Below are 19,613 nucleotides of genomic sequence, written 5' to 3'. Positions count from 1 at the left end.
CCAACCTATCCAAAACACTCTCAAACCACTTCCAAACCAATCAATCAGCTCATAAAATCAACCATTCAGCTCTCAAAAACAACAAAAAATGAGTGAAAAAAATGGGTCATTTCAACACTCAACATATCCCCACACTTAATAAGGAAGCGTCCTCGCGACCCAGGAAAAAGGGAATACAAGTTCATTCAAGAGCTCAACTTTGATCTTCAATAAATCTTCAAAAACAGTCCATCCAACCACGACCCCAACTTATAACCTGTATCTGATATAAAGAATACAACGAAAGGAAAACCCTTTATACATTAACACTTCTTATCAAACTGGAAATCACAACAAACTTGTAAAGGATATAAGAGGTTTCTTCTTCTACATTAGCATCTTCAACTATCCAACCAGCAGCACCATCACCGCAATTCTCCAAAAATGTAGCTCGCACGAAAGCAAATCGAATAGGCAACCACCACGATCTTATCACATAAATTAACCCACAACACAAACACTTCTCACAACACAACCATCTGAATGACTCCTCCAAAAAGAGAGATTTATCATTAAAAATCATCCACAATGCATTGCAAAGGTATCAATGAAGATGATCCCTTTTGAAGGCTTGGTGATTTCGAAAATGATCCATGGACAAGGATTCATCTACAAATGTCTTGGGAGGATTCTGAAAGAATTGAAGGCAGCACATCCTTTCCAATAAGATGAGGTATCTGCTAGGCAAACAGAGGGCATGAAAGTACAAGACATCCAGTTGCTGGGAATCAATGCTCACATTGACATTCATGCACAAGTTTGGAATAGATTTTGAATCATTATGGGAATGCCTATGCATATATGCCAGGTACTAAGTAAAATGAGCAGTTAAGCGCACAAAAGGATCTGCAGACTGAGAATATTGGTGAGCAAAATGCAGATAATTTTGATAAGCTTGACTTGTCCATTCTCTTGGGATCAATGACCAATTGATTTGAGGTCCAGTAAGGGAATCATTTGAACTCCAGCCTCTTCTTCGAAGAATCTTATGATAAAAACCTTGATACCCACTAAAACTGAGGAGGATTAGGAATAGAAGTGTTAGGAGATGGAAGAGGGACTAATGAAAGAGGATAAAGAAATGGATAGGCAAAATCATAAAATGAAGAATGGATTAAAGATGGATTTACTGAAAATTGAGGAGATTAGGTTAAGAAAGGTGTTAAAAGATAAGCATGAAAAGTTGATAGAATGTCAGGGGATGGGGAAGGACAAGGATCAGGAGGTAGAAAAACTCGATCTTCAATAAAAGAACAATGGGTAAATATAGGAATTTGAGGTGATCCTTGAGGTTGGAAAAGAAGGGGTAAAATGACCTTTGGGTTATATTGAAAAAGGGAAATATAAGCATCATACCTATAGGCCATTTGTTGATAATGAGTTAGGCATGGTAAGGTACGATGATAGGCTTCAAAGAAAGAAGTATCAAATGGGGGTTGGTTTGAGAGATAAGCTAAAAGATCCACCCTCAGTTGAGTTTGGTATCTTCGTTTAACAACTCATCAAGCCACCATGTATTTAACAAATGGTATGCTAATGGATTAGCCAAATACCCATGAGTAGCATTAGCATGCTCTAGGAAGTTAACAATAGAGGGTGATAAACATTGGTAGTATGCTCAAATGAATACATGGATGAGCATGCATGGTCTATGGATTGATAGATGATGTCCTTATAATTATAGCACTTAGACTGGCCTACAGTAAGCTTAGCTAATTGAAGCTAAATCATGAGATCAAAGTAGACGTATTGAGACTAGATACACAAATGAATTAGATTAGATCCCTTTCTTGGCACACATGGCATGAGAAAGCCACAATACTAGAGAGACATTTCCTTCAACTTCTTGACCAAGAATATGGGCACTTAGTTATCACATGGGCTACATATAACTATTGGGAATGTCTACATCTTAACACATCATCTAAGAATTGAAATTAGAAAATGGGAAAATATGGAGGCAGAGGGTTGCACGTGCGAACTTTGTGATAGAGAGCCAGAGCTAGAGGTGCATATATATGTTAGTATACAACATGTTATGATATTTAAAGCAAATACCACTATCTCTTGTGTGAGGCTTTTGGTTCTCTCTGATAATAGCTAATGTAATTTGAGGATCAAAGATGTTTAGGATTCTTTATTTTAGAGATTTAGAAATGCAGAGTTGTATTCTTTAGGATACACTACAATAGAATCAAACCAAAGGTGAGGGATCGTGATGTGGATTTAGACATGCATCAACATTTGCATGGAAAATCCCATTCAACTCTCTAGAACTGGTGAGGCTCTAGAACCCGAAAAAACACACATATATTTGCAACAAGTTATCTCTACACTTAAATTTTTATGAATGTGAACTTAGAATTAGGCATTCAAAACATGTACTTTCATGCAAATAACTCTGCATAATAAATGATCACACAACTATGCAATCTAACATGACAACACAAACTAAAATAAAATATGCCACCTTCTTTTCATTTCAAATCCATATTTTTCCTTTGAGTGAAACATGGCGAGAGAAGGACTGAGAGAGCACTGTGTGATAGATGAGACACATGACAAGACTATGAGCTCTTATGTGAGAGATATTATGGTTGAGATGTTTGAAGGAGAGAGGACATTTGACTCCTCACCTCCTATTCTTCTCCACACACATAAAGATGAGTTCATTTTTAAAATCCTTCCCTCCCCTCTTCATTGCTCTTTATTGTGTGCTTATTTTTCTTCTTCTTGTTTCTCTTGTTTGTTAAAGGAGGTGATCCCTATATTTTTGAAAAGAGGTAAGGCATGCTCAATTTTAAACAATGTGGGTTCATCTTGAGGCATAAACTCTTCTCCTTTTGCTTTACTCTCTTTATATTAGATCTATTTTCTTTGTGTCTTACTATAATAGTTGGTTTAATCTATTTTTTATTAGCATGAGATTAAAAGAGGTCTCCTCTAGGATGTAGGAACCACATGTCCTAAAGCATAAGAAAATGCATGAAGTCTATAGAGATTTAGTCAAATGCTCACTTTCGCACATCCATACATGCAATTTTGGACCTCTATTTTCAAATAACTCTAAGTATAATATAGATCACTAGCGAGTAGGAACACTTCTTTCTATAGTCAAGACAAGGAGAGTGTCAAAAAATATATAAAAGCATGGGTACGTTGTAGATGAAATGCAAACATACATGTGTGACACCATGTTTGTGAAAAGAGAACTGTTGCAAGCTATGTGGATATTAGCTTAGTTAACTTCAAATATAACTAGATATATTTTGAAAGTGTTTGTAGAAAGTTGTAAGCTCTAATTATTCTCATTTTTCAAACTTTTAACTATGCCATTTTATTTGTGTATGTAGGCACACACAGGGCAACAATCAGAGAGGAGAAAGAAAGAGAATAAAGATGAAGATGGATTTTCACAATTTGATATTTGTATTATCTTTCTTTTTCTTAAATATGGAAGAATCTATAGCTTTATTTTATCTTAGATTATGTTTTTAAATAAATCTTTAGTTTAATATTAGTATGCTTAGTTTCATTTCCTTTGGTTTTGTTTTTCAAATGGAGGTACATATCCTTGTGTATGTTGTTAGAGCCACCACACTCCTTTGTGGTGTAATGGCTTGCTTATTCCACAAAGCATTACAATGGAAGATGGCTACTTATGACAATGAGAAAAACATTGCACTCACTCCACCACAATACATTCATCGTCATGTGGAGATTGAAATCATCGTCGCGACAATAACCACTTCATGGGGAGCGAGCCCCACATACTCCAATAAGATATGCTTATTAGCATTTTCTAGTATTTGCACTTAAAAATCAAAGAAAGCTTGAGTACCTTTCAATGTCCACTATATTATATGCAATCCAGAGTTGGCCTTTATATAAACTTATATTCAAGTGATAATGCAAACCAAAGTACAATTTTTGTCCATCTTTTTTATTATCCTTCAATATGTTGTTATGCCAAGCAATGATATTGTGTATATATTTTCATAAATTGTGGGTTATATTTGTATAAATTAACAATGTTTAATGTGCATGTAAGGGAGTGTAAAGGAAAACAAGGGAGTTACTAGTTGTAGAACTATGACTTCCACTACAATTCTGTTTAACAAGGAGCTCCTTGTGTCTAGTTTTCCTTGGCTTGCATGTTTATTATCATGTAAACATTGTGAAGACATTGCGTTGTCATGGGATTTTTGTTGAGATATTGAGCTCCATTCGTGATATGCCAGGGTGACCGTTGTGCATTTATGTCACCGACTTGTCAGTTTGCAAATGCGGTTGGTACACCGCCCATGAATAATAGCTAGATGACAGCTATCCTTATCTACTCTAGTTCGTGGCTCAGTTAGTATGCCACCTTAGTTAGTTGAGTTTGGTTTTGAGACCCATATATAGGGTTCTTCTATTTCTATGTACTAGAGTTCTTTTTTGCTTACACAACTAAGAAGAGGAAAACTGTTTTCAGCCTCCACCCTTGTGTGTATTCCCCCATTGTGCAAGCAAGAAAGCTACAAGTGAGACACCTTCCTTCTCTCCCACAATCTTGACATGGTATCAGAGCCTTGTTCGTGGTAAGGAGCTCAAGAAAGCAAGGCAAGATCGCGATGTTCTGGTAAGAGGAGCAGTGTTGCTTTCATTTTCTGTTTTGGGGGCAGATCTTTGCAGGCAGCACAGCCGAAAATTGCAAGAGTGTATTGTCTCAGGTTGAGACGCCCTTCGTGGTGAAGCAAGAGGGAATTATATTCTTTGGGGCCTGTTTTTTTTATTTGAGGCCATTTCGGGGCCTGTTTTGGAGGCGGAAGTTTTCTGCACGCACTCAAGAAAAGGCCCAGTTTTATGCTGTGCAACCACTGCTCTACAGGTTGGTGAAAAGTTACTGTAGAAATTGCATCGTATGCCTGTGCGCAGAGACATTGGGAGTTACAGAATCATCCTTGTTGCTTGTTGATGCAAAATCGTCACTAGGAAGTGACTGTGTGGTCAAATACCAATTTCTTCAGTTTTGCAGATTAGCCCTTGTGAGACTGAAGCTGTGTTCTTTGCAGTGACATAATTTTTTTGCAGTGTTTTGTAATGGCATCTGATTCTCTTTCATAGATTGTCACTGAAAAGCTTGACAAGAACAACTTCCAAGCATGGAAGTTTAGAATGACGAATTTCCTTATGGAAAAAGGATATTGGGAATTTGTTGCAGGAAATGAAGAAGAACTAGTTCTTCCTCATGTTTCCAATCAACAGCAAATGCAGGCATTTAAAGCATGGTATGAGAGAGCCAGGAAAGTTATGTACTGGCTATCTATCAGCATTTCAGACTCTATGATTGTGCATATTCAAGATGCAAGTACACCAAAGGAGGCATGGGATACTTTGTCAAAAATGTATAGCACAAATACGCAAGCCAGGAAAATGCAGCTCAAGCAAGAGTTGCATAATGTGCAAAGAGAAAATATGAGCATCAATGACTACCACATGAAGGTGAAGAAGATTGCAGATGCACTTGCTTCCATTGGGTCGCCAGTGGAAGATGATGATTTAGTTTCTGTGACCTTGAATGATCTAGGAAAGGATTATGACAGTTCCGAAAATCCATTTCCATCCGTGAAAGATTTTCTGATTTTGAGGAGTTGATTGCTCTTCTAGTTTCTGAGGAGCAGAGAAATGGTGGTGTATCTTCTTTAGGAGGAACTTCAAAAGAAGCTGTCTTCTACTCAAATGCTGAAAGAGGTAGAGGCAAAGGTAGAGGAGGCTGATCTAGAGGTCGTGGTAGAAATCAGAATATGCAGCAAACTCAAGAAAACCAGTCCTATGGAGGAGGATGTGGTAACTCTAGAGGCAGGGGGAGCCAAAGAGGTCGTGGTGGATGGCAAAGAGGCCAAAATGCAAACAGCAATGTTGAATGCTACTATTGTGGTAAAATGGGTCATATGGCTAAAGACTGCTATAAAAAGTAAAATGACATCATGAATGGGAAATTGCAACAAGGGAATTATGCATCTTCTAGTAGACAGGGTGATGACAGAAATGAGCATTTGTTTATGGTGCAGCACATGAAAAATTCTATGACAAGTGCAGAAGAAAGCAACAATGTATGGTATGTTGACTCAAGTGCATCAAACCACATAACAGGTCATGCAGAATGGATGGAGGATGCAAGGAAAATGGAAAAACCAGGATTTGTGGAGACTGGTGATGATACTGCACATCCTATTGTGCAGATTGGAAAAATTCCTTTGTCTATGCAGGATGGGAAAAAGAAATACCTATCCGATGTATTTCATGTCCCGAATATCACCAAGAATCTGGTTTCTGTTGGTCAAATGGTTGAGCAGGGCTTGCAGGTTAGATTTAATCCTCATGGATACTTTGTTGAGGATATGAAAAATAAAGGTCGCTTGATAGCAAAAGGAAAGAAGAGGGGCAGAATGTTTACGTTGGATGCATACATGTCTAAATTGAGTGCAACAATGTCTGCACATGGGATTGGTGTAGTTGCAAATATTGATATCTGGCATAAACACATTGGTCATGTTAATGTACAGCGACTTAAATCAATGCAGGCCCAAAATATTGTTGCAGGATTGCCTAAATTCAAGGTTGCAGAAATGCATAAGGTATTTGAAGCCTGTCAATTTGGAAAACAGGCAAGGAAACCATTTCCTAGATATGTTCAAGAGAGTAAGGAGCCATTGGAACTAATCCACTATGATGTCTGGACTACTAAAGCTGCATCTCTTGGAGGCTATCATTATTTTGTCACTTTTATTGATGACTATAGCAGAAAAGTTTGGGTGTATTTTATGAAAAAGAAAAGTGAAGTTTTTGGGCATTTCAAAGCTCTTAAAGCTATGGTTGAAAAAGAAACAGGCCTGCAAATAAAATGCCTAAGGCCAGATGGAGGGGGAGAGTACCTCTCAAATGAGTTTGCAAGGTTCCTGTAGGAGCATGGCATAAAGCAGCAATATTCATGCAGTCATACCCCACAACAAAATGGAATTGCAATAAGAAAAAACAGGCATATTGGAGAGGTATCTCGTGCCATGCTCAATGAAAAAGACCTGCTAGATTTTTATTGGGCTGAGGCAGTTGCTACAACAGTCTACATAATGAACAGGACTCCCACTGCAGCAATACATGGGATGACTCCAGAGGAGAGGTATACTGGTAGGAAACTAGATATTTCTCATTTGAAATTTTTTGGTTGCATTGCCTATGTTCATGTGCCAGATGAGTTGAGATCCAAGTTGGATCCAAAAGCTGAGAAGTGCATCTTTATTGGTTACTCTCTGCAGCAGAAAGGGTATAGATGATATAATCCTTCTACTCGTAAGTTTACAGTGAGCAGAGATGTTGTTTTTGATGAGATGAGTAGCTGGTATAAACCAGTAAATGTGATTGATGATGTAGATGCACAAAATGGTAATGCTGCACAGAATTCACAGCAGCAGTCACAAAATATTAGTGGGCCTGGAGCGTCCTCTAGCAGTGGTTCATATTCTTCGCCATGGACAGGCAGATTGAGATCAGGAGAATCTCCTCAAAACAATGCAGATAGTGGTATGCAAGTTTCACGAAAAGGAAAAGAGAAGGTAGATCAGCCCATGTTTGATGTGAATGCAGGTCACTCTTATGTGGATGGTGAATCCAGTGGCTTAGAACAGAGCATTGATGATGAGTTGGGTATTCCTTCTATTGTTACACCTGGAGTAAGGAAGACCAAGGATGTTTTGAGAGCACCTGGGAGTGAACCTACTTTGCGCAGGACTACCAAAGCTAGGTATCCTGTGGATAGGCTGAAATATGATGGATTTACAGCCATTCACTATGCATATATGGTCAAAGTGATACAGGAACCAGAACCCACTTCTTTTGAGCAAGCCATGGGAAAAGAAAAATGGGAGAAAGCCATGGATGAAGAAATGGATGCCTTGGAAGCAAATGCTACATGGGAGTTGGTATCTTTGCCTAAAGGTAAAAATGCAATTGGTTGTAAGTGGGTTTATAAGGTGAAGCACAATGCAGATGGTTCTGTGAACAGATACAAGGCAAGATTAGTAGTCAAGGGGTATGCACAAACATATGGCATTGACTATAAAGAAACATTCAGTCTAGTTACAAGGATGGCAACTGTAAGAGCAGTCATTGTTATGGCTGCATCAAAGGGATGGTCTTTACATCAGATGGATGTAAAGAATACCTTCTTGCATGGTGATTTGCAAGAAGAGGTCTATATGGAGCAGCCACTAGGTTATGTGCATGCTGTTCATCCTGAGTTTATTTGCAGGTTGAAAAAAGCCTTGTATGGCTTGAAGCAAGCACCTAGAGGATGGTCTAACAAGATAGGACAGTATCTTGTCACTATTGGCTTTCAGATTTCCAAGGCAGATTTCTCACTTTATGTGAGAAAAACAGAGAAAGGTATTATACTACTTGTCATTTATGTTGATGATTTGATTATGACAGGTGACAGCGATGAAGATATCCTTCATGTGAAAATGCTATTGAAGCAGAAGTTTGAGATGAAGGATTTGGGAGAGCTGCGTTATTTCTTGGGCATTGAGGTGATTAGATCACCAAGTGGGATACAGCTCTTGCAGAGGTAGTATGGATTGGACATGCTGTCCAAATATGGGATGACAGGCTGTAAGCCTATTTCAGTTCCTTTGGAGCAGAATGTGAAGCTAAGCGCAGATGCAGGTGAGCTTCTGGAAGACCCTACTATGTACAGACGCATAGTAGGAAGTTTGATTTATATGACTATTACCAGGCCAGATTTGAGCTATGTTGTTGGATTAGTAAGTCAGTTTATGCAGGCTCCAAGGAAATCGCATTTGGATGCGGCTAGACGCATACTCAGATATGTGAAGTCCACATTGCAGTATGGACTATTTTATGAGACTGGGGTTTAGATACAGTTGCATGGATACACTGATGCTGATTGGGCTGGTAGTATTTCTGATAGATGATCTACCAGTGGGTATGTGTTCTCTTTTGGGAGTGCTGCAGTCACTTGGAGCAGCAAGAAACAGCCTACAGTTGCCTTGTCGAGCACAGAGGCTGAGTATAGGGGTGCAACAATGGCTGCATGTGAGGTAGCTTGGTTGCATAAGCTACTTTATGATATGCATCAGCCCAGATGGGCTAGTTGTCGTTTATTGTGACAACATGAGTAGTATACACTTGGCAAATAACCCAGTCTATCATGCTAGAACAAAGCACATTGAGGTGCATTATCACTATGTGTGGAAGAGGGTTTTACTAGGTCTTATTGATCTAGTTTATGTCAGCACAGAGGATCATGTAGCTGACATATTCACGAAGGCATTGGGCGCAGAGAAGCTGCGCAAGTTTAGAGACCTGCTTGGTGTGTAGGAATTGGGATTGAGCTTTAGGGGGAGTGTTGAGATATCGAGCTCCACTCGTGATATGCCAGGGTGACCATTGTGCATTTATGTCACCGACTTGTCAGTTGCAGATGCGGTTGGTACACCGCCCATGAATAATAGCTAGATGACAGCTATCCTTATCTACTCTAGTTCGTGGCTCAGTTAGTATGCCACCTTAGTTAGTTGAGTTTGGTTTTGAGACCCATATATAGGGTTCTTCTATTTCTATGTACTAGAGTTCTTTTTGGGTTACACAACTAAGAAGAGCAAAACTGTTTTCAGCCTCCACCCTTGTGTGTATTCCCCCATTGTGCAAGCAAGAAAGCTACAAGTGAGACTCCTTCCTTCTCTCCCACAATCTTGACAATTTTTGACATAGAGTGTAAAAGTAGAGTATGCGTTGTCTTGTGGAAGAGTTCATGCTTTGTATTGTATACAAAATGGTAAGTGATAGGATTCTTAGTCAGTGGACTTCTCTAACTTGCTCATTGTCTTTATCGTAGGAGTTAGTCAAGTCGAGGCTTGGGAGTTAATGACCATATTGCTTTAAGTAGCGATTAGAAGTAAATTGACTTTTTTGTGGGCCATGTGGTGAAGAATGAAGTGTGAGATCAAGAAGACCATTCAACATAGAGTTAGGGAAATCAACATGACTAATTGGGTAGCTATGGTCCAATGTGGCCACCGGTGAAGGTGATGGCATGCTAACTAGGAGAGGACACAAAGGAAAGGTAGGGGAAGACAAGGCAGCAAAGTGAGTAGGCTAGAGGCTCTTACATTGAGAGGAGAGTATTGGGACAATTTTTAAATTAAGGAAAATAGGGGAAGACAAGGCAGCACGTTGTCTTTTAAGATATTCATCTCTTACAAGGTCTTTGAGGTGATGTCTCACTTCATTTTTGGTCCTAAACATTAGGGAAGCCTTCGTTGATCATCAAAAAGGGTTTTTGATGGGTTCATGCTCTTCATGTGGATTGTTTTGGGCTGTGAATAAGAGTCAAGAACGAGATAGAAAGCTAGAAAGAGAGATTTGATGCTTAAACAAGGCTTCTCTTAAGTTCAGCTCCTAGATTCTTAATCTCTTCCTTTGGTAGACATAGTATAGACAACAAAGATAGAGTTTCTATTCGATTTGGGACAACATCTATACCATGTTTTACTATTGTAATAAAACCATAATTACAGGGATAAAGTGCTTTTGAGGGCTCATAGAGGGTATTTACATGGATTTATGCATTCCTATTCATATGTCTTGTCTATAATGATGCCACCTATTATCTTCCATTGGTAAATTGATGCATGCATGAGATTTTGGAGGTATTACACCTACAACTATTGGATTACATTCAACAGAGATTACTCATGTATTAGTATTTATACTAAGCCATATTCTCAATTTGTATCGGGATATTGTCCCAAGTGTATACATGTGCCTTTGTCTTGGGCGTATCTATAAGATCTATCACATGTATTGCATATCAATTGTTCTACTAAGGTGTATGAAATAAAGTCACTCGGTTTCACCTCTATCTATCTCCATTAAATCGTTCAAATTCTAAATTTTCTTTCTTTTATCTTGTTTGATCTCTCAATCTTCATACACCCATTTGTCTCTTACCCTTATGATAGACCTTCAACCTTACATGCTTCGACATTAGTGAATTTAATGTGAAGGTCGACGAAAGTAGTATAATCATGGGGGATTTATCAGGCATTGGTTCAGGAGATATTATGCAACAAGTGGTCTTGCTATTGCAATCATAGCAGTAGCAAGCCCAACAATAACAAAGAAGGCATGATTATGAAGAACTTGATATTGTAGCTATGTATGCTTTCCAAGATGTAGGATATGAGATAAAGTAGTTTAATGGGAAAAATGTATCAGCCTATCTACGAATATATGCAAATGAGAGCTGGATTTTAAGCTAGAAAAAGAGCCAGAGAATTGTCCAATGGCACAAATTTAAAGCGGAATTTAAAGATCATTGAAAAAGAAAGATGTGGATTCAATGATTTTAAGTGGCCACTGTGGAAGAAGAGAATTCAAAGGACTTCAAAAAGTGGACCTTCGCAGTGGTTGTGGATTTCTCATAATTGTTTTGGGTGTCGGATTGGAGTAGGACAAGTTCCAGACAGTTTAGACTTCAAGACGGACACAATTTTTTTTTTCAGAATGGAATCATATACCAGATGTGAGAGGAACTAGAGGTTGGACTTTTGGGGGACTGTTTTTTCGGGCGTAAAGCAGAGAAGGGGTGCCATCCTCATGCCATGATGATTTTCTAGAGAGGGGGATTTGGAGCCAAAAAGCAACCCATAGATATGAAGATGCATGCCTAATTCTCCAAATTTTAACTCTCTATCGCCAGTCTTCGCACAAGGAATGGCGGCCTAGAGAGGAAACGTAGAATTCAGTCTTTCTCTCTCCTCATCTCTTTCCTCCAAGAGACCATGCATGCGGGCAATAGAAAGAGAAGAACGGGATGAAGAATGCTTGTCTGGCATGCACCATATTGATGCAAGATTGAAAGGACACTGAGAATTAATGTCTAGGATTGTGTAAAGATCAATAGCGAGTCCAATGGTTGTCCACGCATTCAATTTTCGTGACATAAAACATGCAATTTAGGGATGTGTCCATTTAATGAAAAAAATCTGTTTGTTTTTAATAATTTATGGTCCAAATGAAGTGCATATGGAATAAAAAATTGTATCAACCTTGTTTGACATATCTTTGAGGGTTGCGAGTGATAATATGTAGAACTCATAGTTAAATGTGATTGTTATTAACAATTTAAAGGCCGAAATGTAGTATTTAGGTGGAAAGATAAGAGGTTTTTCTAGGTACAGGTGGGAAAATCATGTTCTTATAATATAAAATGAAAGATAATGGGAAATCTTAGTAATCTTAATCATTTTGGATCAAAAAATTATAAAATAATAGTAATGATTAATAAATACATAGACAAAAATAGATTTTATATGCCAAAAAATTACAAAAATTTATAGATGTGTTTGTAGATGTATAATGGGCCTAAGGCATGAGGTTTAGTTGCACTTTAGCTCCATTTTCATGTTATAGTGCATGATTTATTGCTTTTAACACAAGAAAATGACATGAAAGCATTCTCTACACCTACCACCACAAGCATCACATTAAATTGTAGAGAGGGGAGGGGTTATGGTTGCTAAATATAGGTTAAAATCTGATTTCTATAATGCACATTACATATAGGACATGTTTATCTTAAAATTTAAAGGGTTCAGTACATGAGTAAACTCGGTGCTATCCCTATGCAAGTAATGCTGCAAATACATTGTTAGCATGAAAAAAATGAAAAGAATTGGTTGTGCACATCCATGTTGCTAGTTTGATTAAATAAATTAGTTGTTCACTTGTGGGCATTCACCTTTGCATTGCATTCCATATACATGGTATCAAACAAGTATCAGCTCTTGGATTACATACCACTTGGTATCATAAACAATGACCACGTTGAGAGTGTGAGAAGTCCCAAGCTATAGGTTTCGTACGTTAATTTTTTTGGGGATTGATTTAGTGAGGATTATACTTTATCTCCTGAAATGATTTTTATAATGGGAGGACTATGTGTCATATGTACTTTATGTTTGAAGGGCGCTTCTTGGGAACAATCCCCAAGGTGTAGGAGAGCCATAATGGACCAGGACAATCAATTGAGGGGTGCTCTTTGTGTATGTGCTACGAGGTGGTAGGCACCATTATGTTTGGGTACTCTCTATGAGGGGTGGGAAAGGGTTCCATTAAACTATAAATAGTACAAACACGTGATTAAGTTAGATTAGTGTGGTTAGTCTCTAGAGGCTCCTCGCCACGAGGCCCTGTTATGTTTTGGTTGAGCATAGAGGCCCGGCTAGATCCTTAGAGCCAATGTTGGCCCAGTTTTGGGTCTGCACAGGTTGTGCCTTTGCTAGGCGTAGCCAATGAGTAGTGGTTTTTGAATTTTGGCTATAAGAGATCCTTTTTTTGTTTCTAATTGGGAGCCATCTTGAAGTGTTGGATATTAAATTTGGGCAGGACTAAAGTCTTCATCATTAGCATGATGATTAGTGTAGAAATTTACCATAACCCAAAAGATACTCTATCCATCCTAAATGGTTTAGTAGAATCTTTGGATGGTCATGTGGCTGGCTATTTTAATCTTTGCCCCAAAAGTGACACCATGCTCAAGCTTGTGCTACTATGGGGGAGCACCCATGGAGTGAATTTTGAGATTAATAGGCCATGGAAAGGCCATGGGAATTAGAGAAAATATTAGAAAGAAAAAGAAAGGCTAAGAGGGCACAGTCATCCACTAATGATGATGAACTTTTAGATGAAAAGACTTTGATGACAATGGTTAATATGTACACAATAATACATGACTATGATCCAAGAATACATTTGATGCTAGTGCCTGACATAGTTGGGTATTGTAGTGCAATTGCTAAGATCCATAAAGAATTAGATGATGTATATGTGTATGGAAAGACATTGTTAGCAAGGAAGGTTCTATTGGGACATATTCCAAGTCCTAAGTGGTGGTAGATGAGAATAGACTTGCTAAGGTACCACTAGTTAGTGATGGGGTAGATTCCCTATTCCATAGTGTTAGATTCCCTAAACCACTTTGTGAGTTGGCAAAAAGGGAAGTTTATGAAACTAGTGACTCTTGAGTGACTAGTTCCCTAAACCACTTTGTGAGTTGGCAAAAAGGGAAGTCCATGGAACTAGTGACTCTTGAGTGACTCTTCCACACCATTAGATGTGGAAATGGAAGAGATTAGAGATCTTGACACACTAGTAAATTGTCAAATACCAGTTGTGCTTTTGCAAGGGAGTAGCATTTGTAGTACATGTCCACAAATTTATTGGCCACATACAGATCCCCTTCCAAGCCCCTCAAAATAATATTATCATTTTTAGAAGCATTTGGGGGATTAAACAATGATGGGATATAACCTAGGTGTGCTACACTTTAAAATGATGGAAATATGGTAGCCAATTTTCAGAGTGAGTCGCTATTTATATTGCAATAGAAAAGCTTATCAGTGAAGGCATATAGTCTAAGTTTGTTGAAATCTTAGCTTGCTTGGTTTAATAAATGAAGTTGTTCAATGTTGGATGTGGGGGCACACTATTTAATGTAGGACATGGGGGCATGCTGGGTGGCTAGGGCATGCTAGAGTTTGACAAGGCAGGTCATCCACGTAGGCTTTATCCTAAAGAACTAGATGAGGAAGACCACACACAAGATCACACAGTAGGGAGGGCAACCAAAAATGACTGAAGATGATGTATTGGAAGGCCTTTAGAAAATCACATGGTGAATACCGACTCCCTGTGAAGACCACCATTGCAACGCATCAGAAGTAATGCATGATTAGGCAACAAGGGGGGGGGAGAGAGAGAGAGAGAGAGAGAGAGAGAGAGAGATTGGTTTTGAGAAAAGGGGGGAAGACTTGATGAAAAAAGAAAAAAAACAGGAAGAAGAGAGGGGCGTGTGTGTGTGTGTGTGATTTTAATTCGTGTTTTTTAATTGCGAGAGAGGGAGTGTATGGGTTGATTATCGTATAGAGAGAGGGGTATTTGTTATGAATCATGGTGAAGAAAGATGATATTCTGGCACCCATGTAGTGGGTTGTGGATAAATACACACATGGATCCCCCTATGCATGCCGAGTCATTGCTAGTTACGGGCCCATGTTGGCTTTGAAATGGAAAAAGGTAATGCTGCATCTTATCAAGGCATTTTAGAGCTTCATCACCGTGACCATTTTGTGCATTTCCTGCTATCAATGTAGTCCAAGAAAATCCATCATGAACAATATGTTTTTCAAGCACTTGTTGTGCTTTTGCAAGAGCACCACATTTAGCATACATAGTTAGTTAAATGCTTGCAATAGAGGGGCCTCTTTCAAGTAACCCCCGGTTGCAAATGTCCTCATGTAGCTTTGTGTCCTTGAATATATCATTTTGCTTTGCACAAGCCTTCATCAATACCACAACATGAGTAGTCTCCTTTGGAAAGACAATTCCTCTTGAGGCTCACGTTCGCTTAATTTAAGTGTGGACACATTGATTCAATTTTTTTGACCTCTTGAAAAACCTAGGTTGGATTGTACCAGCAATCAAACCACAAGGCATCAACTATCACTTTGTGTTTGAAAATTGGAGACCTTGTACTAGTCGGTGGTTAAAGCGGGGTGAAAGAAAAAGCCATGTATCTATGAGAGCTCACAAGATTTCATGTTTTGCAGATGTGGAATACATCATGACCCATAATAAAATATATTGGGGCAAACTAATCTTGTTGTTGTGATTGTCCCAGCATTGCGAGGGATGTTTGAACTCCATGTTGTCAGCTTTGGGATGGTGTTATTGGAGCTTATCATTGGGTGGCGACTGATTAATAAAGTTTTGTTATGATTCTTCCAAAGATTGGAGAAGTGCAAAGGAGAACCTAATTTTCATGTTGCACACTATCTTGGTTTTTCATGCTCAATAGCCTTAGGGCTACCATCCCAACTTGCAAGAATGGGTAGCTAACTTCTCCACCTTCGTCGAGATTTAGAATTTTCCACACACACACACACACACACCCTGTGTGTGTGTGTGTGTGTGTGTTTCTTAGATCTATCTTTCTCTTTCACTATCTTCCCTTGCATTTCCTGCACTACCGAAACATTGATTTAGACAACATGTGTTTATATTTGTTTATTCGTAGACTTATCTATCTATCTATCTATCTATCTATCTATCTATCTATCTATCTATCTATCTATCTATCTATCTATCTATCTATCTATCTATCTATCCATCCATCCATCCATCCATCCATCCATCCATCCATCCATCCATCCATCCATCCATCCCTCCATCCCTCCATCCATCCCTCCATCCCTCCATCCCTCCATCCCTCCATCCATCGATCCATCGATCCATCGATCCATCGATCCATCGATCCATCGATCCATCGATCCATCGATCCATCGATCCATCGATCCATCTATCCATCTATCCATCTATCCATCTATCCATCTATCCATCTATCCATCTATCCATCTATCCATCTATCCATCTATCCATCTATCTATCTATCTATCTATCTATCTATCTATCTATCTATCTATCTATCTATCTATCTATCTATCTATCTATCTATCTCTCTATCTGTCTATCTATCTATCTATCTAGCTAGCTAGCTAGCTAGCTAGCTAGCTGTCTATCTGTCTATCTATCTGCATTTCCCACTTTTGAGATAGCTAGCTAGCTAGCTAGCTGTCTATCTGTCTATCTATCTGCATTTCCCACTTTTGAGCACTAATTTAGATAATGTGTTTTTATGTTTGCTGACTCATAGACCTAGATACGTGTAAGTGCATAAACCTGCACAAGGCATTTAGAGAGAGATCTTCATCTTGGATGTGCTCGAAGAATTTCAAAGCTTTATCATGATGTCCATGTCTAGATATTAAGCAGTTCGGACAATCCAAGAGACTTCATGTAGTGCTATAAGATTTTTTTGAACACTTATTGCATTTTTACAAGCATAGCACACCTAGCATACATGCTCTCTAATGCAGTGCCTAGCACAAAATCACCATTTTTCTATTAGCCCCAACCTATGAACGTTAGCTTGTATCACACTTATCTTATATCCACATCAAACCTTATCAACTCACACTTATATAAAAGTACGGTGGAAACACTACGTGGGAATATTCATTATCTCAAGAGAAATGCATCAAAAATTGTGCTAGCATAATCCAAAAATAGCAATCTAGCTCATATAATGCTTATTTGTCTCTTGTGAAGCTTTGAACTTACCCACATTCTCTTGCCTATCATCATTTCCATTTGTATATCAAAATCTACATAAACATTATCTTTTCTATCACCATTTACATTTATATAATCAAAATCTACATAAAAATTACTCTTTGGAAAATAAGGTGTAATGTTGCTTTAGAGTAACTACACAACATTTCAAATACCATTTTTGCTATTGTTGTCATTCCTTATATCCAACAAGAGGCACTTGAGAGAGTACACCACCTTCTAAGATTATCAAAAAATGGCAGCACCATGATCATTGCTTTTTCCATGTATAAGTATTACTCACTTGGAAATGAGCTGCTACACCCCAAGGCCCATAGGAAGCATATGTAGAAGATATCTTTGTCTTTGATCACAAAAAATCCATGGAGTTACTATCATTAGGAGAACATTATGGGTGCACACACTTATTAATCAATAGTCATGCAAAGTTTTCTCAAATAAATATTAGACTTGTAAATGCTTTTACTCGGCTCTATGCACCCAAGTCAATGCTTCACACCTAAAGTACAACTTCTAGCCCTTGACCCACATTGCTAGCTCTAAAAGTCTTCAACATCTCTTGCTAGACTTATTGCCTACAAACCTTTTTCTTTTGTGTCAATTTTCTCCTTCCCTCATCCACAAGTGACTTATAATCAAAAATTAATACTACCATGCATACAAATGCTGACATTGAAAAAGGTAATACCAGAGTACCTCTATCTTGTTGAGCAACTTGGAAAACTAGCTATATCTTTTCTAGTCCCTAGACCATGTAGTGACTCGTGAGTTTCACTTGCACCATGTACTACAAATGCTTGTGTTCACACAACTATCAACCTAGCATAGAGCATGAATCTTGATCTTACTAAGGTGTTACTCAACTTAGCTTGAAGTATGTGCATAAGAAGGTAGTTCTAGTACTCCACAAAAGTTTGTCTCAATCCAAATGGCCAATGTGGAGAAAATGATGGACATCCTTCCTAAAAATCAAGGCCTCATGCACTTTCTTGTGAACCACATGCCTATCCATATTGAAGGATGCCCCATGCAACTACTAGTCATGATGAGTCATACTAAAGATGTTGCCCAAAAGAACACTAGACCACTTAGTCTTATCCCTAGTTGTGCGCTTGCCACAGAAATTAAGGATCAATCCCAAGTTAATGAAATAAAATAAAATGCAACTCTCAATGCCCGTTTTAGAAGAAATCATATATACATCAAGTTGATAGTGCCTATAGAGATTGTTCAATCATGAGCAATGTAGAAGAGCAATGTACCACCAAAACAATTCAATCGAATCCAACTCACTACAACAACATCCCTCTTCTCTCCATCATTCTCTCATGTAACCTGGTTTATACTCAGAATTAGAGCATCACCCCCCGTATGAAACCCTACTCGAGAAGGAGTTGCACATAGCTAACCATCTTGAGGGTCCCAACCTCTTGATCGACATTGTTGCTTATCATTGTGTGTTAGGATCTTGAACATTTGACTTGGATCCTCTTGCTAAGTTAGGTGGGAACTCCTGAGAGATGCTCCATATCAATTTTACTTCGATTCTCTCAAAGCTAAGCATCAAAGAGAGACTATCACATTTATATAGGACAAAAGTAGATGCACCTTTACTACTAGGATATGCTAATGTTTTCCATTGGGATCTCTCTTAGTGCTAGCTAGAGTTGAACCCAAGAATGTTGTTGATTGGTCCTAGTGTGTTGCTAAAATCTTGGATGTGGAAATGGAGAGAGTCCTTGGCACCTTGCTCAAATTAGCTTGCTCTTGAATAAAATATTCATTGAAGGGGAGGTATTATTTCCCTTAGTATTTATGAGTTTTAGGTAGAGCTCTGTTTTGCTTTGCAACTTTCAAGATGCATGCTTCAAAGATTTGACTAGCACAAGTTATTGGACCATGAGTACCTCAAACCTTTTAGTTCTAAGAATTGTGTATATGCATGCATGAATACAAGAGTAGATGTAATGCTGAGTAATGTAAGTGTGCAGAGAGGTGTGTATGAGTATATAAAGAAGGAGCAAGGATAAGTAGTATGTGACATGTGACTATGTACGTACTATGTGTATGAGTACATATGTATATGTGGCTAATGTTTTTATATGTATCCCATAACTTATAAATATTGTGGAAAATTTAATATATTTATTTCAATATTTGTTTTGCATGAATGGCGAAAGAGCCTTCAAAATCTCGATATACCTCTGAAATGTTGGCAAATAAAAACATTTGGAGTTATAACTCAACCTACTTGAGTTTCAAAAAAAAATCTGAAAAAATAAAAGTATAGCCATTTGGTGACATATAGCCACGAAAAT

The sequence above is a fragment of the Lygodium microphyllum genome, chromosome 9, assembly GCF_053477565.2.
Source record: "Lygodium microphyllum isolate KBCC chromosome 9, Lygodium_microphyllum_v1.1.10, whole genome shotgun sequence".
In the NCBI taxonomy this organism is placed as follows: domain Eukaryota; kingdom Viridiplantae; phylum Streptophyta; class Polypodiopsida; order Schizaeales; family Lygodiaceae; genus Lygodium; species Lygodium microphyllum.
This window is presented reverse-complemented; position numbering follows the sequence as displayed.